At 42.7% G+C, this 25461-nt stretch overlaps 2 long non-coding RNA genes and 1 pseudogene across 2 annotated transcripts in view; all 3 read left to right on the top strand.

Annotated features, from left to right (window-relative positions):
- The window catches only part of LOC129393534 (uncharacterized), a 34148-nt gene extending 19985 nt beyond the window's left edge, over positions 1-14163 (top strand). Inside the window, exons 2-3 of the long non-coding RNA XR_010108864.1 lie at positions 11212-11350; positions 12618-14163. This is a non-coding gene — a long non-coding RNA (uncharacterized LOC129393534). The remainder of the gene's footprint in view (positions 1-11211; positions 11351-12617) is intronic.
- LOC130540677 (uncharacterized) overlaps positions 1-25461 on the top strand; it is a 192556-nt gene that overhangs the window by 54095 nt on the left and 113000 nt on the right. The gene's annotated exons all lie outside the window — the stretch shown is intronic.
- On the top strand, positions 14168-15930 carry LOC117974277 (nascent polypeptide-associated complex subunit alpha-like; annotated as a pseudogene).

Below are 25461 nucleotides of genomic sequence, written 5' to 3'. Positions count from 1 at the left end.
TGGATGTGTGCCCTCTAACAGGCTTTCTCAGAAACTCCAGCTGGTACCTCCACTTGCAGCTCCTTGTCCAGAACTGTGTTGCATGACCACATCTAGCTGCAAGGAAGTTGGGTAATCCAAGAGCATTTAAGTGAGCCCCTTGTTAGTAAGAAAGAAAGGAGAACTAGTTATTGGTTCCATAACCAGTCATGCCTAGCTTAAGTAGTTAATGTTTGTTCAAAATTTACAGACAAAGAAAGTGAAATTGGAGAAGTTAAGTATTTACCAAAGGCTATCTAACTAGGGAGTGATGGAGCCCAGATCCGAATCCAGGTATGTCTGACTCCAAAGCTACATTCCTAAATGCTGTTTAGAATTTGTTCCTGATGGTTGGTGGTGTTTGGGCTGTACAACGGAGGACTTAAGGGGGCTCTCTTATGGGACAGGAGGGAGAATTGACTTTTCAGCTTCTTGAGAATAGTGCTAAGATCATTGTATAAAAGATATGGAAGGCAGATTTTGGTACAAGGTAAGGAAGTGATTATTCACAATTAGTAATTAACTGGTCTATGGGCTGTGTAGCTAACTCTATGACCAGGAGCATTTACATAGCTCAGAGGAGATTCCTTAACTGACTGGGAGTTTGGGCCTATTGTAAGTTCAAGATTCTAGGTCCATGAAACAAAAGTGGCTGAGATAGAACCATCATGATGAAAAGAGGGCTTTTGGTTTCTGCATAGGTGCTTCCTGATTTGTCAGTTAGAGTGACCATATAATTAATTTATGGTCCAAACTGGGGCATTTTTTTAGAGTAAAAAAAAGATTTATTAGTAATTATGCTGGGACAACAGGCAAACACCAGAATCATCATGGACTGAGTGGAAGCCACAGCTACCCCAGCCATAGGCTCGTGATGGATAATGGAATGGGGAGACCTGGGCTTCACAGGAACTGACAGCTGGGTAAACATCCAGAAAAGACAGACACCCCCAAGGCAGACCTCCCCAGTTCCATAGGCTAAACCTCCCAAGAGGCCCTGCCTGTGATGGGCTTCGGTGACAGACGTTAAAATCTGATGGGCAGGGACAATGAGTGACTACTGAAAACGTATGTCTGACACAGCCCCTCAGGCCCTGAGTCTCCCTTAGTGTGACTCATTTTCAGAGACACTGAGCTTAGGTAACGCTATGTGTCTTACTGAGTCATGAACCCAGCCCATTCTAGGCTGGGAAGGCAACTGGATTTTACATCCCCTGATATCCTTCTCAGCTTTTAAAAACTGCTCTTCTGATTTGCTCCATGACCTTGGGCAAGTCACAACCACTCTGTGGTTTGACTTCTCCTTTAGTGGAAATAAAATGGAAATAATAGTTATGCAAGAGGAAAAAAATGATTCAAGAGCTTCCAATGAAAGTTGCCGCATACAGCCAAGTGATATTATTATTTTCATGACAGTTATTAGCAGAGCTGCTTCTTGTCCCATCCCCTCTCATTAGGCCACAGGGCATGGAATAAACACAGGTTTGGCCAGTGACTGGTATTTGATGATGTTGGCACCAGAGATGAAGGGGAGGAATTTCTCTCTGGCTTGTGTTTCACTATTAACCTCCTTTTGCCTGGATCTCAATGCCTGCTAGTATGGAAACTGGAAATCTGTGAGAATCTCAGCTATTTGTCTCATAGCAGAGGCAGCCTATTCAGAAAACCATTTAATAATGATGCCATTACAATATTGTCTTTTTTCTTTCCTTAATTCCTTTATTCAATAAATATTGATTGGGCATGTCTGTGTGCCAGGTTCTGTTTCCCAAGGATAGAGCAAGAGGCATAATGACAGCATTAAGCTTTTCAATGTTTGTTGAATCAAGGAATTTATAAGATGTGAAGTTTGGAGAGCTGATCTCCTGCTGCAAACTTGCATCTCTCTCGTCTATCCTGATCCCTGAGAGATATTTCTAAAAGCAAAATTGCTCTTGTTACCCATTTCCTAAAGGAGCAAAACTTAATTTCTTTTTTTTCTGTATTATTATACTTTAAGTTCTAGGGTACACGTGCACAACATGCAGGTTTGTTACATATGCATATATGTGCCATGTTGGTGTGCTGCACCCATTAACTCGTCATTTACATTAGGTATATCTCCTAATGCTATCCCTCCCCACTTCCCCCACCCCAGAACAGGCCCCGGTGTGTGATGTCCCCCTTCCTGTGTCGAAGTGTTCTCATTGTTCATTTCCCACCTATGAGTGAGAACATGCGATGGCAAAACTGAATTTCTTAATATGGCACAGAAGAACTTTCAGGGTTGGCCTCTGTTCACCGTTTTGTCTCTTCTCTCACTGAGCCCCTTTTTGGACTACAAGTTTCAGCTATTACGACTTCCGTACAGGTTCCTGAATATTCAGCTCTTTCATATCTCTAGGCCAGAGGGCGGCAGACATTTACTTGTAAAGGGCCAGATAGTTAATATTTTTGGTTTCCTGGGTCATGTGGTCTCTGTTGCAACTACTCAGTGCTGCTATTGTAGTATGAAAGCAGCCATGGAAAAAATATAAATGCATGAGCATGGCTCTGTCCAAATAAAACTTTATTTCCAAAAACAGGCAGCAGATGGGATTTGGTCCACAGGCTGTAGTTTGTTGATCTCTGCTTTAGGCTTTTGCTCATTCTGTGTTCTTTTACTTGTCTACGTTAAACTCCTTTCATCTGACCAACGCCCATTCAATTGTCACCTCAAGTCTGAGATCTTGCCACACTACCCTGAGTAGAACTGGTCACGCATACCACTGTGTTCTGTACACACCACCCTGACAAGTAACAGAAAATTAAAGCTGTGTTTTCTCCCATAACCATATTATAAGCTTTATTTATTCATTCATTCACACATGCATATATTCACAGATTCATTCATTTAACAACATTTAACAACCACCCACTATGGGGCAGAGCTGATGACTTTTTAGTCTTTGTACAACACCCAGTGAAAGTATAACACATAAAACTTGCTTAATACATGCTTGTGAAGAAAAGGAGATAGAACTCAATTTTTAAAAAGTCCACTGCCAAAGATACATCTGCATCTTTGTTGTAAGTGCTCAGAAGTGGGAAGTTGTCTTTATTGATTATGAAGCCTCTCCACTGTGTGGAGGGGTTTGGTCAGTTAATTGTATTTGGAGCTTTTCTTTTAAGGTTTCTGTCACCCGGCCTGGAATAGTTTGGTGGCTCCCACCTGTTGTCCATTCTTATCCCTTTTCCTAGAACTCAGGGTCCTGTTTTCTGGTGACCTCTTATGGCAGTACTAAGAGTAGTAGCACCAACTTCTAAACTCCCATCGGGGCAGGTAACTGACTTACGTGAGTTTGAGGTTTACCAATATAGTGCAGTGTGTTTCTTGTTTTTACTGTTATTTTTAAGTAGGAGATCTGTTTTTTCCATTGCTCCCTGAGAAAATAGGGCTATCTGAGCTAAAGAGCTTAACCAGCTCACAGCATGGGGATAGTGAAATAGCTTCCTTGCAGACTCTGAATCTTTTGTTTGTTTGTTTTTAATGTCCAGTCTCTGGCTCTTTTAGAGCAATTTAAAGGTAAATGTAAATATGAAGCTTCTTGATTACTCATATTACAGAAATGATTTCATGGTTTTATGAGCCAAAAAATATTTTAAGTAGGGCTTAAATCATTTTCTTAAATTTACAACCCATTCTAAATGTAAACAGAATTATATTTAATTGGTTGTCACCAATGGAACCAAAATGACTTCATTTGGTTTCAACCTGGTCAGATATAGATTTTCAATGGTTACCAGGAAGGAAATGTGTTTATAATCAGAGGCAGAGAAAAGGAAATGGTTATAGCTGGTTACAAAACAAGCATAAAACCTCCACACTGTTTCTCATGTTACAAGAGCAAATAGGAAAGAAGCCACAAATGGGGATGGTAGCACAGAGTGTGTGTTGGGTAAACACTAGAGAAACGGGAGAATGTTCTGGGTCTCTGCTTTTTTCATTATAGAAAGGCAGCAAGGGAAGCCGCTGAACAGAATACAAGGCTGTCTGCTTACTAACTCACCCTCACAGGTAATAGAAAATCAAATTCAAGTTCCATTGTGCTCAGGGGCTCTTCACTGATACATCAGTAATGTGCCTGCCCTGACACTTTAAGACTGGTTACTCTTATGAGGAAACTAAGGCAAGAAGAAACTAAGGCAGAGGAGGTGGGGAGTGGAGCAGGGTCACAAACTGACCTTTGGTTACAAAAGAAAAACAAGACAGTGTTACTAACTGACCAGGGACATGAAAGGTAGTAAACACAGCCAGGGCAAAGTAGAGAGCATGCAAGCTAACCCCATTGCGACAAATACTCACGCAATTTGGTGATACGAAATTTCTAGCAAGTTCCTCATTGAGTAAGCTGTTGTCACAAGTATATTTTGAATGGGTTCGTAACAATGTGTATGTGCTTTAGGTGGGCAAGACAGGGGCAAATGAGTTTCATGAATAAATGTGCTACTTGCTTGCCTGAGGTATTAAAATTTAAAATAAAATGCTATCTTCACTCTTGTTTCTGGCACGAACAAATACTTTACTTTTGGCAGTTCTCATCAAAAGTTAAGTGTCACCATTTGGCAATGTCTATCAGAATGAAAACTCACGTATCCTCTGATTCTGTAATTCCACTTTAAGGAATTGATTCTGTAGTCCTATTCATACATATGTGCAAAAGTATGTTTGTGGAAGTAAAAAACTGAAAACCACCATTATGTCTATTCAGAAGAGGCTGGGTAAATTATGGGACACTCATATTATGAAATATAGTGCAGCTGTACAGATTTGCAGCAAACTTCACAATATCTGTTAAGTTTCACTGAAGAATGTTAGAGTATATGTAAGGAAGGGGAGGGGAATACACACACACAATACACACACACACACACACACACATGCACACACACACACACACACTAGGGCAGGGGGCCCCAATCCCCAGGCAGCAGACTGGTACTGGTCCATGGCCTATTAAGAACCAGGCCGTACAGCAGAAGGTAATAGGTAAGCGAATGAGCTCTGCCTCCTGTCAGATTAGCGGGCATTAGATTCTCATGGGAGTGTGAACCCTGTTGGGAACTGCCCATGTGAGGGGTCCAGGTTGTGCACTCCTTATGAGAATCTAATTAATGCCTGATGATCTGAGGTGGAACAGTTTCATCCCAAAACTGTCCTCCACCCATGCTGGTCCGTGGAAAAATGGTGTTCCACGAAACTGGTCCCTGGTGACAAAAACGTTGGTGACTGCTGCATTAGGGGACTTCAAAAAGTTTATGGAAAAAATTAAAAGATAAAAATAAAAATATAAAATTATTTCTCAACATAAGCTCCATCAAGTTCAAGACACTTTTGTAAGCAGTGATGGCCATTTAGTGCATCCCTAAAGAACTGAGGGTCCTGGGAATTTAACCATATCAATGTAATCTTTTTTACCTTATTAACTGAAGAAAAATGGGTATTCTTTAAAGATTTCTTAAGATTAGAAAACAAAAAGTCAGAAGGAGTCAAATCAGGATTGTACGTTGGATGTCTAAGGATTTCCCACTGAAACTCACAAAATCGTCCTCGTTTGATGAGACGAATGAACAGGAGTATTGTCACGGTGGAGGACTCTCCGATGAAGATTTCCTTGGAGTTTTTCCGCTAAAGTTTTGGCTTTCTCAAAACACCCTCATGAGAAGCAGATGTTATCATTCTTTGGCCTTCCAGAAAGTCAACAGCAAAATGCTTTGAGAATCTCCAAAAATTGTTACCATGACCTTTGCTCTTGACCAGTCTGCTTTTTCTTTGACTGAACCATTTCCACCTCTTGGTAGCCATTGCTCTGATTGGGCTTCATCTTCAGGATTATACTGGTGTTTCATCTCCTATTACAATCCTTCAATGAAATGCTTCAGGATCTCGATCCCACTTTAAAAATTCCATTGAAAGCTCTGCTCTTGTCTGCAGCTGATCTGAGTGCAGTGGTTTTGTTACCTATCCAGTGAAAAGTTTGTTCAACTTTAATTTGTCATTCAGAATTTGTGTAAGCTGAACCAATTGAGATGTCTATGGTGTTGGCTATAGTTAGACTTATGCTTATTATGTTTATAATTAGGTTTATGCTCCTAACTGTCAGTCCTCTTTAATTGGGGCACAAACAATATTATTATTATTATTTTTTTGAGACAGGGTCTTGTTCTGTTGCCCAGGTTGGAGTGCAGTAGCACAATAGTGGTTCTCTGCAGGCTGACCTCTGAGGCTCAGGTGATCCTCCCACCTCAGCCTCCCAAGTAACTGGGACTACGGGCCTGTGCCACCACACTCGGCTAATTTTTAAATTTTTTGTAGAGATGGGGGTCTCACTATGTTGCCCAGGTTGGTTTCAAACTCCTGGGCTCAAGTGATCCTCGCACCTTGGCCTCCCAAAGTGTTGGGATTATACGCATGAGCCAACAATACTAACTTTTTCCTCCAAAATGTATGCGAATGGTCTGCTGCTGTGGACTTCATCTTAAACATTGTCTCATCTCTTCTTAAAAGGAATTAGCCATGTGTAAACTGTTGATTTCTTTGGGGCAGTGTCCCCATACACTTTTTGTACAGTTTCAATGATTTCACTGTTCTTCCATGCAAACTTCACCCTAGATTTGAAGTTTGTTCTTGCTTCAATTTTAGCAGAATTCATGTTGCTCTGACAGAGGCGCTTTTCAAACTGAAGTCTTATCCTTCTTACTGCCTCAACTAGATTCTGTTCAGACATGTTATAACAGGTTAGTATGAGTTTATTTTGGTGCAAGAAAAATGAAAATCCATGCATAGTTTTTTCATAATATGCATTTTCCATAAACTTTTTAAAGACCTCTTTTGTGTGTATGCACTTATATATACACAGAGTATTTCTAGGAGGATACACCAGAAATTTAACACTGGATGTTTCTATGAAAAAGATTGGGAGACTGGGTTCCAGAGGCCGATAGAAGTTTACTTTCCACTCCATATTGTTTTGCCCTGTTTGAAATTTTTATCAGCCAGGTGCATAAATCATTTTTCAAAAAGAATTTTAATGGAAATGTCATTCTTCCCAATTAATTAGGGTTTTGCTGGTGATGGTATCAGTGCCCAGTGAAATCGACTGAAATATATGGTTTGAAAAAAAATGGGTGCCCTTTAAAGATGGACTAAGATTCATGAGCTAAAAGTGGTTTAAAACATTTTGAAAGAAGGCATCTTTCAGCTATGCGTATATTTGGGAAAAGTATTTCGGTAACTAATGAATAATAGAGAACATTGATTTGGGCTGCTATTTTTATGCTAACAATTTGGAGTCCCAGAGAACTGTGTAGAAAGCCCAGCGCTTCTCCCCAGCAAGTGGTGGCTAAAGCCCTTTTATGTTGAAGGGTCACCCTGACTTAAAGCCTAAGAAATCATTAATTGAAAGCTTTCAGCTTCTCTTATATATTCCAACTTCATAGCTCTAAAAAAGTCACCAGTGCCACTTCTCTCTTTGCCTGTGGATGACAGAAGAATGCATGGAAGGATAAACACTCGCTGATGTACTTACATTAAATAATACCCTGCTCATTCCCAGGAGCCAGCAAGGTTGGTGGCCTTTAGAAATCACTGACATGGACCGGGTGCGGTGGCTCACACCTGTAATCCCAGCACTTTGGGAGGCCCAGGCGGGTGGATCACGAGGTCAGGAGTTCGAGACCAGCCTGGTCAACATGGTGAAACCCTGTCTCTACTGAAACTACAAAAATTAGCTGGGCATGGCGGCAATGCTTGTAATCCCAGCTACTGAGGAGGCTGAGGCAGGAGAGTTGCTTGAACTCAGGAGGCATAGGTTGCAGTGAGCCAAGATTGTGCCATTGCGCTCCATCCTGGGTGACAGAGCAAGACTCTGTCCCAAAAATAAATAAATTAATTAATTAATTAAATAAAAATCAGTCACATGACAACAACCTAGCAACTTCCTTCTAAAGTTGGACTCGTGCAGAAAAATGAAAGTACAGAAGAGTGGCCAACACACATTCTTTTTTGAGACCTGCGGCTGAATCAACATTTGGTGTTTTGGGGGAAAGTAAATGACAGCACCCCTTTCATTTAACGTTTTTATTAGCCAGTGTTATCTCTTGTAATGTGGAGTTTATTGTTAATTAACCCATCGTTTATCTATGGCTTCTTTCTTCTCAAACAGACTGTAAGCTCCTTCAGTGCTGGAGCAGTGTCATTCATCCATTTGTTCATTTACGGATCAAATATTTAATGCATAACTACCACATGCATGATGCTTTGCTAAGCCCTTGGGGAGGCAAAGATGAAGACATATTCCTTGCTTTCAAGGTATTCAGTCTTTTAGTCTCTTCTAGTCTCATGGTCTAATAGATAGCCTTATTCAGATTTGTGTCTCCCAAGGTTATGGACAGAGAGGGCTCAAGCAGATGCTTAGTAAATGCTGGTTGGTTGTGAAATTCTCAGACCGTGAACCCACAATGGGGTCATGATACTGTGGGTGTGTATTCAATTTTTGCTGATGAATTTTAGGAAATCACCAGACAGTTTTTCAAGATCTCTTTAATAATAGCTTTTAGAAGTATACTTTCTTTTCTTCTTAGATTAGAAGTTTCTGCACCTGGCAATGGAACCTCTTTTAGGGCTGAAATTGAAGACAACAATTATTCTGACCCAAGAGCTTGGGCTATAAACTTCTTGGGAAGTCGGCCCACTTTTCACACAGACAAATGGCAACTCATGAACAAAGAGGCACAGGAAGAGGGAAAGGGTTCAGGGAAGGTAACATTTCCTGAGTGCCCACACAAGGCCTGGAACGCCACATGCTTCAGTTCATTTACAAACAGCCACTTGAGGAACACAGTGACACTGAGGTGGAGAGAAAGAAATGAGCATTTTGGCAGTGGATGGGGTCTGGGGGTGAGTAGGTGATGGATATATTTGTATGTATGTATGGTGTGCTTTTAATTTAACATTAAATACAGATTTATCAAGCACTCTTCTATTTGCTACGTGCCCAAAGAGGTTTAAGCCACATTCTGAGCTCTCAAGGAGGCAAATGGTATAAAGAAACATACCCTAAGTTAAATAGCCACCTGAACATGGTATAACATTATAGATTTTACAGTTGCCTGGATCCAGAGGGAACATTTGATCCAGAGTTTCCAGAAATGTTGTCCTCATCTCATTGATAGGATGCAAGATGATTTGGGCATTATACAAACATTTAAAACTTTCATTAGGCATTTATTTTAACATGCATTAGAAAAATCGACAGTGTATCACGCCCTCTGTGGTGGCACACACCTGTAGTCCCAACTACTCGGGAGAATTGCTTGAGCCCAGGCAGGGATTCAAGGCCAGCCTGGACAACATAGCAAGACGCTATCACAATAAATAAATAAATAAATAAAGGAAAAACAAAAATCTGTAGCATATCGGACTCTTGCATACGTGGATATTACTGCTTCCTGTGAGGCTACATATGAAAGTGAATTGATTTAAGGATTATCTAAAGGAAAACATCAAGTTAGTAGCTGAGTATAGGAAAGTGGACTGGAATATGGCAAAGATTCTCTAAGTGTTATTTGAATGACCTGAGTTTGGGAAATTCAGATCAAGTCCAATCTCCAGGATGCAGAGAGAGTAAGTGAGTTGTCCAAGGTCACGAAGCAAGTGGAGATCACAGACCAGAACGCAGCCTCTGCCCCCACATCTTTATTCAATCATTTCTTCCTACTTTGCAGATGCGGAAACTGCAGGCCAAATAACAAATTCTGTCTTTCGAATGCAGTAACTGCCATGAGAATCTGACTGCAAAGTAGAAAGCCTAGAGTTGCCTTCACGAAAAATCAAAGTTAATATTTATATAGAGAGTGCTTACTGTGCATCCCGGTGTTATAAAAATGTCATACATATTAATTTATGTTAATCCCTAAGCCACTCTGTGAGACGTGCTTAGGTATTTCTACCATCCCTCTTTTTGCATGAAGAAATTAAGGAACAAATAACAATAGCTTTCTTAGATTATAACCTTCAGAGCTGGGATTTGAATCCCCAGGTAGTCCAGCTCCAGAATTTGCCTCCTTAACCATTACACATACAGCTCACCAATAATAAATGGAGAGGTGAAAGGGGCAACTTGTCTACCTGGTGAAATTGTAGATTCTGCTCAGACAATGTATTCCTCCCCTGTTCCTTCCTGCTTCACATTTTTCAATTAATGCCTTGTTCATTCCATGGAAGACATTTTTTCTTCATGCCACCATTTTTGAAATAATTAATTAGCATTAATTAATTAATGTTTTAGAGATGGGGGGTCTCTCTGTTACCCAGGCTGGTCTCGAACTCCTGGGCTCAAGTGATCCTCCTGCTTCAGCCTCCCAAGTAGCTGGGATTACAGGCACCACCTGCAGCGCCCAGCTCACATCATCACTTTTTAATCTGCAGAAACTCAGATTCCACAGAGAGAAATCTGTGACTACCAAGAACAATTCTTTTATAAAAATAAAATTTGTTGGATTTCTATGATAAAAACTGTAAAGAAATAGTCCCATCCCTAAGGTTGAAGAAAGGACAAGAGTCATAGGAAGTGAATGCAGGGAGGGATAATTTTGGGAAATGGTGGGGCCGAGAGTGACACTGGAGAGGAGGCCTGTATTAGGACTGGTCCAGCGCACCACAGGGGGCCACCAGGTGTTGAGAAAGCCCTGCCTGGTGCCCAGCACTTGGCACAGCACCTGGCATAGAGCAGGTGCTCGAAAGCTTTGTTGAATGGATGGAAGTCTGGATGGAAACAGAAGCCAGGCATGGAGGTGGGCGCCAGCACAGTGACTGGAGGTGAGAAGGCATCGAACACTTGACCTACTGTGTAACTTTGCTCAGGTAAGCCCAAGAGGCAAGCACAGTGCCAAATCTCCCATCAGCAGACAAAGGAGCTGTGAGTAAACCATTCACTGTGCTGCTGCTCTGGCTAGAAAGTTTTGCTTTGGGGAAATCCTTTTCATGTTTGTTACCTATTGGTAGCAGCCCCCGTTCAATCCTCCGACCTACTCTTCCTTAGATGAACCGCCCTCACTCTCCTTCCCTATAGGGTGCCTCAGGGCGGGCCAAGCCCATCTGGGGAGCATCGCCAGCCTCCTGTGTACTGGTGCCAGAGAAAGATCAACCCGTGGCACTTTTCTGTATCTCACCAGCAGGTGCTGACAGCTGAGCCATTCCACGCACCTTCGGAGCAAAGAACTGCCGGAAACCAGGGCCAAGTTCAGAGCCTGAAATTTTTTTCAAAGGCTACAAGGAGAAACCTGGAGGGCCTGATCACACATTACATAAGCCGTATGTGAGCAGAGGATGCCACTGATGCTAGGAACCCAGTGTCTGTCGGAATTGCGCAAGTTTTACGCAGAAGCACTTAAGTGTTGCAACATGACCCCACATCTTTACCAAAAATGTGAAACATTCACGCAGCACACACTTTAAAAACACTAAAGCTTGTCTCCGCCAGGTGGCTAAGGCTGCTTGATGGGGCTGACAGGAGAGGAGCTTTGCAGGGGGGCCTGACTTACTGTAGCTCTTGGCCCAGGGAGCTGAACACGCAGTACTTTGTACCCCAATAGCCTTGGGCAGCCCAAGCCTCTGATAAAATGTACTTTTCTGTGTGTTTGTTTTTCCTGGCAGTCTCATTTTGGGTTATAAATGGCTCATTATTTCCATCCCATAGATCCATTCTTGCCTCTGTTGCATTCTCTTTCGGCTTTCCAAAATAACCGAAAGGTTGGTAAAATCAACGCTGGCGAACGGCTTGTTCTGACCTTGAGCAGAAGCCGAATTTCCACATTGCTCATGCCATCTACAGTTGCTCCCGTGTCCGAGAGGTTGGCTGGAAAGGCCTCCTGAAAGCAGGGGATATAATTATACTTACACTAAAGCACTTGTTGCCATTAAATGCCAGGAAGTGGCATGGACCTTCCCTTGCTCCTGCCCTGCAACCTTTTTGGAGGACTATTGGGCAATCATCAGAGGTTATAGAGTTGGAACAGCATTCCCCCCAGATAGGTCATTTTCCCTGCAGGACAGCTTGGAGGCAAATTTTATTAAGTATCAAGTAGCTGACCCAAAGCAGTATAAATAGTGAGAGAACATATGACAAACCCAGAAATGAATGTGTTTAAACCCCAGGCTGAAGATATATGATGTGTTTACTGTTATCAGCACCTGCATGAAGATATTTTTGCCCAGTAGCCATCCAGGAAAAGATGAAACATATAAGTGATGTTATTAAGGCTTAATCTTAGAAAAATAATTTTGACCCTACTTTTGGAAGTCAGTGGACCACAGAGTTAATTTGGGGAAGGGTCCTGAGGATAGGTTGGATGTGATTGGCTGTCATAGGAAGTACAGACAGACACTTATAAAACATCCCAAGTTCAGCCAGTTAAGAGCCAGGGGGAAAAAACATGGAACTGTAGTTTACATTGGGTAGGAACTGTAAGCAGTCACTATCAGGCAGAAGGGACTTCCAAGTTGGAATTTTTCGAGAGAGACATGGAGAACATTTTAATTCAGGCCTGTTTTCCTCCATTGTTCCCTACCTTTATTCTAGGACATACCACAGAGTACAAACCATGCTTTAGTGACATTGATCAGGCCACAGATGACTGAGCTATGAGAGGCCATGAGCTTTCCAAGATCAGTTTCCTAAACCAGCTGCTTCTCATCAGTCCGGTCCCCACTGGCCAGAGCTATTGACATCCTGGAAGATAATCCTATATTCCTACAAAGGTAGGAGAAGGTTCTGGGGAGAAATAGCGTAAGTTTTTATTTTTAATTTTTGATTATTATGGGTACATAATACATGTATGTATTCATGGCAGGGGTACATGTGATGTTCTGATACAGGCATGTGGTGTATAATGATCACATCATGCTAATTGGGGTGTCCATCACCTCAAGCACTTATTATGTCTTTTTGTTAGGAACATTCCAGTTCTACTCTTTTAGTTTCATTTTTGTTTGTTTTTGTTTGTTTTTGAGAGGCAGGGTCTTGCTCTGTTGCCCAGGCTGGAGGGCAGTGGCAAGATCACTGCTCACCGCAGCCTTGACTTCCTGGGCTCAAGTGATTCTCTGGCCTCAGCTTCCCATGTAGTTCTATTAATAGAACTAAGACAAAAAGGGTCATAGGCTTTCAGAGGCCACAGTGACCACAAGAGGCTGATGCACCACCATGCCTGGCTAATTTTTGAGTTTTTCCAAGAGAAGAGGTCTCCCTATGGTGCCCAAACTGGTCTCGAACTCCTGGGCTCAAGTGATCCTCCTACCTCGGCCTTCCAAAGTGCTGGGATTACAAGCGTGAGCCACATATACAATCTAGCAATTTTAAAATAGACAGTAAATTATTGTTGACTGTTGTTGCCCTGTTGTGCTGTCAAATACTAGATCTTATTTAACTATATTTTTGCACTCATTAACCATTCCCATTTTTCCCCTTGCTCCCTGCTACCCTTCCCAGCCTCTGGTAACCATCATTCTACTCTCTATCTCCATGAGTTCAGTTGTTATAATTTTTGGCTTCCCCATATGAGTGAGGACATTTGAAATTGGTCTTTCTACGAGGAATGGCATGAGTTTGACATAGAATGCAATTTGTTGAAGCACTCAGAGTTAGCAAATTTCCAACGCATCCCTGGCCCTGCCTACAGCCTGCAGCTTCCCGTATGCCTTGTAAAGGGAGACTTCTGCTTCTACCAGCTCTAAGTTCTAAAAGTGTTTTTAAGAGTGGCAATATTGTGTGTTTAACCCTTTGAAGAAGACAGTAGCCACCTGAATACATCAGTTCTTACATGTTAATTAAAAATCAGTAATCTTTACTTTGTATCTATTAATAGAACTAAGACAAAAAGGGCCATAGGCTTTCAGAGGTCACAGTGACCACAAGAGGCTGATGCAGTCAAGAAATTCTTCACAGAGGGCATGGGGCATGTATGTAGCTCTGTCACTTTTTTCCAGAACCACCCTCACTCCTGCAAAGACTGTTGGCTCCTTACCCAGTATTCACTCTCCATGTCTTCCTTGGTAGAATAACAGCAGTGTGGGAAAGTGCCTGGCTAAAAGGCTACATTTTCCAGCTTCCTTCACAGTAGGGGTGACTAATGAAATCCCAGGAGATGTTGGGTGGTCAGGGTTGCCAGATCAAATAAGGAACACTTAGTTAAATTAGAATTTCAGTCAATAATGAACATTTTATTGTTGTTGTCGTTGTTGTTGAGATAGAGTCTCATTGTGTCACCCAGACTGGAGTGCACTGGTGCCATCTTGGCTCACTGCAAGCTCCGCCTCCTGGGTTCAAGCAATTCTCCTGCCTTGACCTCCTGAGTAGCAGGGATTACAGGTGTGCACCACCACACCTGGCTAATTTTTGTATTTTTAGTAGAGACAGGGTTTTGCCATTGTTGGCCGGGCTGGTCTCAAACTTCTGGCCTCAAATGATCCACCCACATTGGCCTCCCAAAGTGCTGGGATTACAGGCATGAGCCACCTTGCCTGGCCTACCCCTTTTGTCCTTTTTCCCATTTTCTTTTCTGGGATATGGATGTGATGCCTAGGGCTCCAGCCTCCTTCTTGGCTCATGAGGTTAAGGATGGCAGATACAAAAGACAGAGGACTGCATACCTTCAGACTTTCTTATGTGTGATAGTAACCACTGATTTTCTTTAGCTGCTTGATGTATCTCTGTGATTTGCATCCAATTGCTCTTCCTAACTGGTATAGCCATAATAAAGGGTGCATTGTGGTGGCAGCAGCTGAAATTGTTGAAGAACCAGTCAGTAAAGCAAAACAGAGTTGGAGTGAAAAGAAGGCACAGAAGGCTATGTCCAAACTGGGTCTTTGACAGGTTATAGGGGTTACTAGAGTCACTATCTGGAAATCTAAGAATATCCTCTTTGTCATCGCAAAACCAGATGTCTACAAGAGCCCTGCTTCGGATACCTATATCGTTTTGGGGGAAGCCAAGATTGAAGATTTATCTCAGCAAGCACAAGTAGCAACTGCTGCGAAATTCAAAGTTCAGGGTGAAGCTGTCTTAAATGTTCAAGAAAACACACAGCCTCCAACTGTACAAAAGGAGAGTGAAGAGGATGAGGTTGATGAAACAGGTGTAGAAGTTAAGGACATAGAATTGGTCATGTCACAAGGGAATGTGTCCAGAGCAAAGGCAGCTGGAGCCTGGAAGAACAAAGTAATAATATTGTAAATGCTATTATGGAATTAACAGTGTAACCATCTGAAAGCAACTTTTATTGGTGTCTCAAATGAGTGACTGCAGCTTGGTTTGAAATTTGTGCTGCTTCTATCATAAATAAAGTTATGGCTTCTTGTTGGATGAAAAAAAGAAAAGAGTGCATTGTTATTTTTGATATTTTGGTTCAGTCTGTATACCATGTGTCATTTTGCCTTTGCCTTTTGTGTGTAATAAACCATTCTACTTTTTTTTTTTTTTTTTTTTGAGATGGAGTCTTGCTCTGTTGCCCAGGCTGGAGTGCAGTGGTGTGATCTTGGCTCACTGCAACCTCCACCTCCCAGCTTCAAGCAATTCTGCCTCAGCCTCCTGAGTAGCTGGGATTACAGGTGTGTACCACCATGCCTGGCTAATTTTTTTGTATTTTTGGTGGAGACAGGGTTTCACCATGTTAGCCCGGCTGGTCTCGAATTCCTGACCTCAAGTGATCCGCCCGCCTCGGCCTCCCAAAGTGCTGGGATTACAGGCATGAGCCACTGCACCCAGCCCTAATTTTTGTATTTTTAATAGAGATGGGGTTTCACCATGTTGGCCAGGCTGGTCTCAAACTCCTGACCTCAAGTAAGGCCGCCTGCCTCGGCCTCCCAAAGTGCCTGGATTGCAGGCATGAACCACCATGCCCGGCCTTTATTTTCACTTACTATATTTTTCTAAGGACTCTGAGAAAAGTGGATAGTGTTCCCTACGTTCATTGAAATGGTAGCTCTTAACATGAACTTCTACATGGTGTTATTACCTGACTACTTTGCAAATTGCATTTAGGTATTTTGAGTAATTGCTTCAGATAACTAATAATAATAATACTTATTAAGCAGAATAGTTCCTATCTCTGCACAGAGATTTGTTCTGAAAACTCAAGTCCCGTGAAACGGTACTCTGAAACCCCAGAATCATATTTCAAAACAGTTTTGACAACTGTCTTATATGTTGTAAAGATTAGCTAAGGAGAGTCATGTGCACGGGAAAAGCTAATTTGCAAAGCACATCAATAATTCAGGAATGATGTAAAACCTAACTCCTTTAGCCTTGTTAGCAAGTCGACTGCTTTGAGTGTCCACTGTGAGGCATTCTGGGAAATGAAAGGGGTCACAGAATTGGCCTCCTTGCAAATGAGCTCAAGCTAACTGGACTAGCCGGTCTAGGAAAGAGAAGTTACCTGGGCTAGGAACTGTATGAATACCGGCCTCCCTTTCTACAGTGGAATCTTTTGAAGGTTAAGCAACAGTAAATAATCAACTAAGAATTTCTCAGAGTTGCTGCATTTACCTTCCTCTGCTTTTTTCTATTTCCTTTGCCCATGAAGATGAAGCAACTTTGGAATGAGAGCAATATTTCCTTTTAGGACTCCCTGCTTCAGACATGCAGAGAACAAGCTCAGGCCTGGCCTGGCTGGCAGAGACTGCCTGCGGGAGAGAGCTGGGCTTCAGGTATGGGTGAGGGATGGTGAGTTAGAATTTAACAGAAGGGGAGGAGAAGAAAACTCATTTGATTTTGTAAGTTTCCACACAGGCCTTTCAGCAACATCTATCAGCAAAAGAGAGGCAACAGAATCTTGCACCTTGAAAGTCACTGGGGGCAAAGAGGGTCCGGGAGTCAGCTCCTGGAATATCAGCTATATTACAAAAAAGAAATAAGTAATGCAAAGGAAAAAGCAATACACATATGTAGAGAGACTGATCTAGAAGATCTGGCCTTGGTATCTGGGGATTGGTAATGATGTCATGGTGGTTAGCTCAGACGAGATGATGGATGAGTCCACTTGTATGCATCTGTATTACAAACGCAAATAAAACTTGGAATGATGTGAGTTGGCAGAAAAAACAAAGTCAATCTGTTCATTAGTGTTCTCTTCACAATGTGAAGGGGGAAAAGAGCTATTTTTTTGTGTCCAGGGAATATTGAGTTATATATAATATTCATTCAGCAAACATTTATTGAGTAATGACTGTTTGCCAGGCACTATGCTAGATGCTGAGAATGCAAGAATTGTACAAAGCCCCTCCATTGCCCACTCTCGATAAGAGGACAGCCAGAGCCAGTCACCTTTTTTGTACTATGTTTCTCTTAAGGTAAGGACAATCACGGCTCAAAACAAAAGTGCTTATCACATGTTGATAGGCAAGTTTGCAATAATTCTTTTTCTTTGTAATGGTTTTATTACAAGCCCTGTAGTAAAACTTGGAAGATCTTTTTATGTTAGAAATCTCTCCTCTGCTACTGAATACTAAAGACTTTAGTCAAGTCCTTTAATTTCTCTGGGACTAAGTTTAAACATTTATAAAATCAGGTAATAGAAAGTAAAACTAGACTGATTTAATGAATCCTGGCTTAGGACAAGCAATAAGAGGAGGTTGAGGGCAGACAGCCACTTACTAGACACTTACAAACAGTAGGACTTCAGACTCCTTAGCTCTCAAAGTCTCCTAAAGTCTTGGTTTCTTCATTTGAGAAATGGGGATAATGCAATTCTTGTTGGGAGGGTGAAATAGATTAAGATAATGAACTTGGTTCAATGCAGGGCACAATAAGAATCCCCCCGTGAATGTCGCTGTTTTTATCCTACCCTGAAACTATTTGAATCTTTTCAAATCAATTCTTTGTTTGTATGAATGGATACTGCATGTATATATGCCTCTCTTACATCACTGACCTCTCAGGAAGCAGTTAATTGGGAAATTGCAACATACTGGGGGCATAAACATGGAATGGGTTCACTTCTTGGTCCCTAAAATCAGCACTTATTTTTTTTTGTGTGAGATGGAGTCTGGCGCTGTCGCTCAGGCTGGAGTGCACTGGCGTGATCTTGGTTCACTGCAACCTCCACCTCCCGGGTTCAAGCGATTGTCCTGCCTCAGCCTCCCGAGTAGTTGGGACTACAGGCACCCACTACCACGCCTGGCTAAATTTTGTATTTTTAGTAGAGATGGGGTTTCGCCATGTTGGTCAGGCTGATCTCAAACTCCTGACCTCAAGATATCCACCCTCCTTGGCCTCCCAGAGTGCTGGGATTACAGACGTGAGCCGCCGTGCCTGGCCCCTAATCAGCACTTTCAATGGTGCTATGTCTAATCCCTTTTTCTGTCCAACAACATCTAGGGCAGATTGTAGAAATTTGCCGTTTTAAAAAATAGGTCTGCATAGTTTAAATCTCATTCTGGTTCACAGCTTCTCTCTTCCACTCCACCCTTTCTTATGCTCTTTCAGTGTGTCAAGTAGGGAGGAGGGGAAGAAGAAGGGATCAGTGTCTCTCAGCTGCCTGCTCACATCTGCAGTCCTTTCACGATGTTGATGCTGTGCCACAGCCTTACTCTGTTGGCTTGTGGGTGCTCCCATGTAGCAGGTACCCAAAGGCTGGCGGCATGCTGTGGGTCTTTGGAAGGCCCCGGGGGGCTTCCTGGCTCTACACTTCAGTAACCTGGAAGATTACTGAATCATCAGAGATTTGGCTCTCTGGATGGGCTTCCTTTACCCCCTCAGCTCCTGCCATAGCTGCTACCCTCACAACCTGTTTTAATATGGCTCTGTCTCTCTAGTATCTACTGACTTGTCTCTAGGCTTATGTGTAGTTTTCTTGGCATTTTGAGATGTGTTACAAGAAGGCATATATCTCAAAAGTGATACGTGCTTTTCTTTCGAGCAGTAATTGTCACTATCTTAGAATCATTGTACAAGTTTGCCCTTAGATACTTATAATGTAAGCAAATCATTCCCATGATATTTCCTTCCTTTTCCATTTCTGGGCCACCCTCACACTGGTCATCATTCACATACTTTTCTGGGTTCCCTCACTTGGCATGAAGCCTTGTCCACAGTGGGCCCCTGCTGGAGTACATTTTTTGTCTTCTCAACTGCATCATGAATACCTCCAGACAAGGACTGGGCCATCTACCACTCTACTTCCATACAGGATAGCACCCATTGCACCCCATCACTGTCTATAGGTCACAGGATCCATTCCACAAACCCAACAAAGACTGTGAGTGCCTCCCTACCTGTGCAAGGCACTGGTGGTGGCACTCAAGAAATTGCCACTCCCCTAGATGTGGTGGGCAGAGAGAACTGAGGGGAGATGGTGACACCTTCCGCTCTTGCACAAAGGGATCCCGTCTTCCATGATTCCTCTTTCCCCAGTCTGATGTTAGGAGGGAAAGAGGATAAGAACAGAAGCTAGTACAGTAAAAGTCAAGACCTGAGAGGATAGCATCCTAGCATTTATTTGACAAGGGTTTCCTTCTTACTCTGAGGTGTTCAAGCAGCGCCCCCAACTCTGGCTGTGTGGTGACTTCTATGGCATGCACTTTTTTGTTTTACTTCACTGTTGAATTTCTTACCCCACTGTTGGTTGATTATCTCAGTTGGTTATCTGCCGCTAATAAGACCAAGGCTTTCCTTCCCATTTCCATAGAGATCAAGCCAAAGTCCTCCCTTCGTGTCAATGTCCCACCTCCTGAGTTGGCTCTGATGACTGGCCGGCCCCACCACCTCTGCCTCACTCCTGGCCACGATTAGTTTTTCTAATATAAATATCCAATCTTTTATTTTCTCTGTTGACATATTTTTAAAAGTATGCAAGAGATTAAAAATGTGATGTTCCCTTTTTATCAGATTCTTAAAGAATCTGTCATTCATACTGTGAAACTTTTAGTTTCATAAAAGTTTCAGGGCATAGTGGCTCACACCTGTAATCCTAGCACTTTGGGAGGCTGAGATGGAAGGATAGCTTGAGCTGGAGTTTAAAGCCAATATAGTCAACATAGTGTGACTCCTGTCTCTACAAAAGATAAAAATTAGCTGGGCATGGTATCTGTATTTCCAGCCAGTTGGGAGGCTGCGGAGGAGCTCATGGCTTGAGCTCAGGTGTTTGAGGCTGCAGTGAGTTATAATTGCAACACTGCACTCCAACCTGGTTGATAGGGTGAGACTCTGCATCTACAAAAAAAAAAAATTTTTTTTAATTAGCTGGGTGTGGTGGTGGGTACATGTAGTCCCACCTATGCAGGAGGCTGAGATGGGAGGATCACTTGAGTCCAGGAATTTGAGGTTGCAGTGAGCTATCATTGCACCAATGAACTCCAACCAAGGTGACAGACTCTGTCTCAACTAAAAACAAAAGAAAAGAAAAACAAGGATGGTTTAGTATACGTAAACACTTTGTTTTGAATATATACATTCAATAAGGGCATTTTCATTTAAAACTTATTAAAGAGTTCCTACTCTGATAGAAATAAGAACCCATTTGTTCATCCCGTTGTGGATGTGTGTTAAATGCATTCTAGAACAATAATGTGTCCTTTCATTTTAGGGAGTATTTAGCACATCCATAAAATTTTTAACTTAAAAAGAATTACAAGCCTGGTGCAGTGGCTCACGCCTGTGATACCAACATTTTGGGAGACTGACACAAGAGGGTTGCTTAAGCCCAGGAGTTTGAGACCCTGTCTCTACAAAAAATAACCACGTGGTGCCTTCCTGTAGTCCCAGCAACTCAGGAGGCTGAAGCAGGAGGATTACTTGAGCACAGAAGTGTGAGGCTGCAGGGAGCTATGATGGTGCCACTGCACTCCTGCCTGGGTAACAGAGCAAGACCTCATCTCTTGAAAAAAATAAATTGGCAATTACAGCATAACTTACATAAAGCACACAAATTTTAAGTGTTTAGCTTAATGAATTTTTACATATGCATCCATCTATATGCTAGTAAGTATGCATATTTAAAGTATGTTTTCTTTGAACATACAACCGTCTGTTTATTATGTCTGTTTTCATTTCTACTTTATAACTCTTTTTTAAAAAGTTCTTATTCCTATCAGAACAATGGGTGAGAATACGGAGAAGAGAATGAATACTGACTGAGTGCTACTCTGTGTCAGATACCTATTATGCTTCTCAGAGAGACTATCTGATTTAGTATTTAGACAAACATCATGGGGGCCACTCATGTTATCTGTGTACTAAAGATAAGGAAATTGGGTTTTAAGATGGCTAAATAATTTGTTTTCAGTCATACTGTTAGAATTCGACATGAGGTCTCTTTGGTACCAAAATTTTATTCTTTCTGTTAGACAATTACAAAGAAGCCATGATATACTCTCTTGTCTTGGGTGGCCCTGAAAGCAGAGCCTGAGATATTTTATTTGAAAAGTGATCTCAGAGGCTGGGCGTGGTGGCTCATGCCTGTAATCCCAGTGCTTTGGGAGGCCAAAGCAGGCAGATCACTGGAGGTCAGGAGTTTGGGACCAGCCTGATCAACATGGTGAAACCTTGTCTCTACTAAAAACACAAAACATTTGCCGGACATGGTGGTGGGTACCTGTAATCCCAGCTACTCAGGAGGCTGAGGCAGGAGAACTGCTTGAATCCAGGAGGTGAAGGTTGCAGTGAGCTGAGATCGGGCCACTGCACTCCAGCCTAGGCAACAGAACGAGACTCTGTCTCAAAAAAAAAAAAAAAAAAAAAAAAAAAATCAGTGATTCCAGAGAAGAGGAGTGGGGAGCAAGGGATGTGAGACAGGGAAGGAGGAAAAGCCCAAAAGAGGATGAGTTACTGGTTTGGCCACAGCTACAGACAACTCCTCTTCTATCTCACTGGAACCTTCTGAGCAGCCTTATGAATTGTGTCTCAAAAATGCATGCCTGGGCCGGGCGTGGTGGCTCACGCCTGTAATCCCAGCACTTTGGGAGACCAAGGTGGGTGGATCACGAGGTCAGGGGTTGGAGACCAGCCTGACCAACATGGTGAAACTCCGTCTATACTAAAAATACAAAAATTAGCTGGGCGTGGTGGTGGGCGCCTGTAATCCCAGCTACTCAGGAGGCTGAGGCAGGAGAATTGCTTGAACCCAGGAGGCGAAGGTTACAGTGAGCCGAGATCACGCCATTGCACTCCAGCCTAGGCGACAGAGCGAGACTCCATCTCAAAAAAAAAAAAAAAAAAAAAACAACAAAACATGCCTGGAAGACAAAAGGAGGAACTACCTAGCCATTAACTCCTGTCATCTATTGGCCCAAGATGGTCCCAACAGCCTTAGCCACCCTCTTACTTCTGGGTTATAACGTTTGGGTGCCAAGCAGGTTCCCCTAGATATACTGCACCTTGGCATGAGAGAAGACCTGGTACAGGAAGCAAGAGGTATGTGGTGGGGACCCAGACAAGATGAGATTACACTCATGTGAAGCTGGACAAAGACTACATGGAGCGCAATACTGCAGCAGTGGCTGCACTTGGAGGTGGGGCTGAGAGGATGTGAAGTGGTACATGAGAGGTATCCCGTACACATACCAAGAATGCTTTAGTAATATAGACCCAGATTGGGAAACAGTTTTCTAGTAACACACCTCTTCTTATTGCAGAGATTTCAACCTGAACCTATTCTTCTGCTGGTGTTTCTCTTTAGGCATCAGGCATGTTTGGCAAATTAATGGGGCAGACTTGAGAAAATCTATTTGTGTGTATCCATATGCATGAGTTCTTTGCTCTTTTCCTGAAGGAAGGGAAAACTGAGTTTTATATACAAAAGCCTAGAAAGAGCTATGGGAGAAATGGAAGGGCCAGATGGCAGCTATCCCATGACAAAGTCTGAACTCTATGGAAGAAAAGGCTCAGGCAGAAAGAGTAGGATCTGTTTTATGAAGGTTCTAACACATTGCCATTCAGCAGTACAAACTGTTTTTTTTTTTTTTTGAGACGGAGTTTCACTCTGTCACCCAGGCTGGAATTTAGTGGTGTGATCTCGGCTCACTGTAAGCTCAGCCTCCTGGGTTCATGCCATTCTCCTGCCTTAGCGTCCCGAGTAGCTGGGACTACGGGCGCCCACCACCATGCCCGGCTAATTTTTTGTATTTTTAGTAGAGATGGGGTTTCACCATATTAGCCAGGGTGGTCTCAATCTCCTGATCTCGTGATCCACCTGCCTTGCCCTCCCAAAGTGCTGGGATTACAGGAGTGAGCCACTGCACCTGGCCAGTGGTACAAACTCTTTCAGGGCCCAGGTGGCAAAGTGTGCTAAAGAAGTAGGGGTACTGGGCATTCTTCCCACTTCTTCATGGTTCTGCAGAGAAGATCAAATGTTTATAACGCAATAAACACAGTTTGGGTGCTTCCATGAATTCTGTTCCATGTGGTCTGATTACCCTGTATATTTAGAGACTAAGGAAATTTTTATAAGAACGTTAGCAGCTGTCATAATTGGAGATTGGCCAGTGCGGGGTGGAGTGGGACTCAGAGACTGAACCAGCCTTCAGAGATGGTGCAGGGGTGGTCCAACCAGTAGAGATAGGAAGAAGTCTCAGCAAGTGGGTAGAGCTCAGGATCCAGTTGCAGATAGCTCTAGTACAGACAGCTGCCATTCAAAGAAAGAGTGGAGACCCAGCCATAGGAACTTGGTAAGGGGATTATATCAGGAGAGAAGAAAATAATATTCTAGGCCTGGAAGAAATAGCATACAGAGTTGGAATCCAATATGTAGCTCAGGAAGGCATGGAGGGGGGAGCCAAATATAATCTAAAACAGATGTAATTATAAGGCAACTAGGGCAGAATCCAGTTACTAAAAATAACCAGCCTTGAGACTGACTGGCCTAAGTCTCCATTCAGTTCCTCTGCTGGGGATACGTCTGAAAGGTAGAGAATGGCTTCTAGCTAAACAGGCAAGCACGCAGCAGCAGCAGGGGTGCGAGTCAAACACGTCTCCACAGGTGCTTATCAATAAGCTCCATGCGTCTGGATCCACTGACAAGGAAGCAGGACCCAAATGATTAAACCCTGTTTGCAACAGTCCTTCTAAGAGAAGACTTCTGGTTTTTTTGTTTTGTTTTGTTTTGTTTTCTGTCTAGCATGCCTTCTCCTCTTCTTCGGCTAACGGAACTACTTTTTTATGGGGAATCCCCCACTTTCCAGAGAAGTTAGCATGTGATCTAAGTTCAGTCAATCAGATAAATCTATTCCTTTGGAATGGTAAGAGGCAGAAAACCCTAGAAAAGCCAATCAGATTCTTCCTTGAGATTTGATGTTTAAATGCAGAGAGAGAGATAGAAAGGCTCTTTTTTCAGTATTGGATCACAAGCTTGTAAAGATGATATAGACCAGAGTTGCTTTCTGTCACCTTTCCTGGATACCTGGGGAAAGCCATCCATAGTGAGAGACAATGAATCTAACATTAAGAGAGAATCAAAAATGAAGAGAGATAAGAGATGGATGGAAAGAGACAGAGTCCTGAGGACATTACTTGGACCCCGAATCCAGCCATGGCTGAAGCCAAAGCTATCCTGCTCTTTCATGAGCCAATACATTCTGCTTTACTTAAGCTGGTCTCGACCCAACTTCAAGTGGGTTTTGCAACTTGCAATGTAAGGAAATTGGACAAACGCATTTGCTTATTTACTGCCTCCATCCACAGCTAATCTGAAATTTAGAGTTGGTACTGACAATACTCACCTCAATCCTGGCCTCCATTGCTCTTCACAAAGACACACTGGCCACTGCGGTGAGCAGACGGCCACTGCTCTCTGCCTGGCAGAAGCCTCAGTGATATTAGATTTGAGTCTTTGCCCACCACTACTTTTGACATACGCTTGTTCTTTGGAGCTCACCCCTTCCTCTTTCATATGGTCTTTTCAGACTGTGGATGAAATCTTCAGCCTTTTCCACTTTGTATCAAACTTACAATTGAAGTCCTGACCAGCCAGGTGCGGTGGCTCACGCCTGTAATCCTAGCAATTTGGGAGGCCGAGGGGGGCGGATCATGAGGTCAGGAGATCGAGACCATCCTGGCTAACACAGTGAAACCCTGTCTCTACTAAAAATACAAAAAAAAAAAAATTAGCCTGGCATTGTAGCGGGCACCTGTAGTCTTCGCTACTCGGGAGGCTGAGGCAGGAGAATGGCGTGAACCTGGGAGGCAGAGCTAGCAGTGAGCTGAGATTGCACCACTGCACTCCAACCTGGGTGACAGAGCAAGACTCCATCTCAAACAAAAAAAAAAAAGAAAAAAAAGAAAAAGAAATCCTGACCTTTCTTCTGAAAGTAGATGCCTGTTTTAAATTTCTATTTGAGAATTCCATGATCACCTCACACTCAACAAGTCTGAAACAGAACTCAGCAGTGTTCTGGTGCTGACGATGGCACCAGCATTGTGCCTGTCATCTGTTCTAAAG

Source organism: Pan paniscus, chromosome 10, assembly GCF_029289425.2.
Source record: "Pan paniscus chromosome 10, NHGRI_mPanPan1-v2.0_pri, whole genome shotgun sequence".
In the NCBI taxonomy this organism is placed as follows: Eukaryota; Metazoa; Chordata; class Mammalia; order Primates; family Hominidae; genus Pan; species Pan paniscus.
Note: the sequence above shows the minus strand (reverse complement) of the source record. Positions and strands in the feature narration are given on the sequence as shown.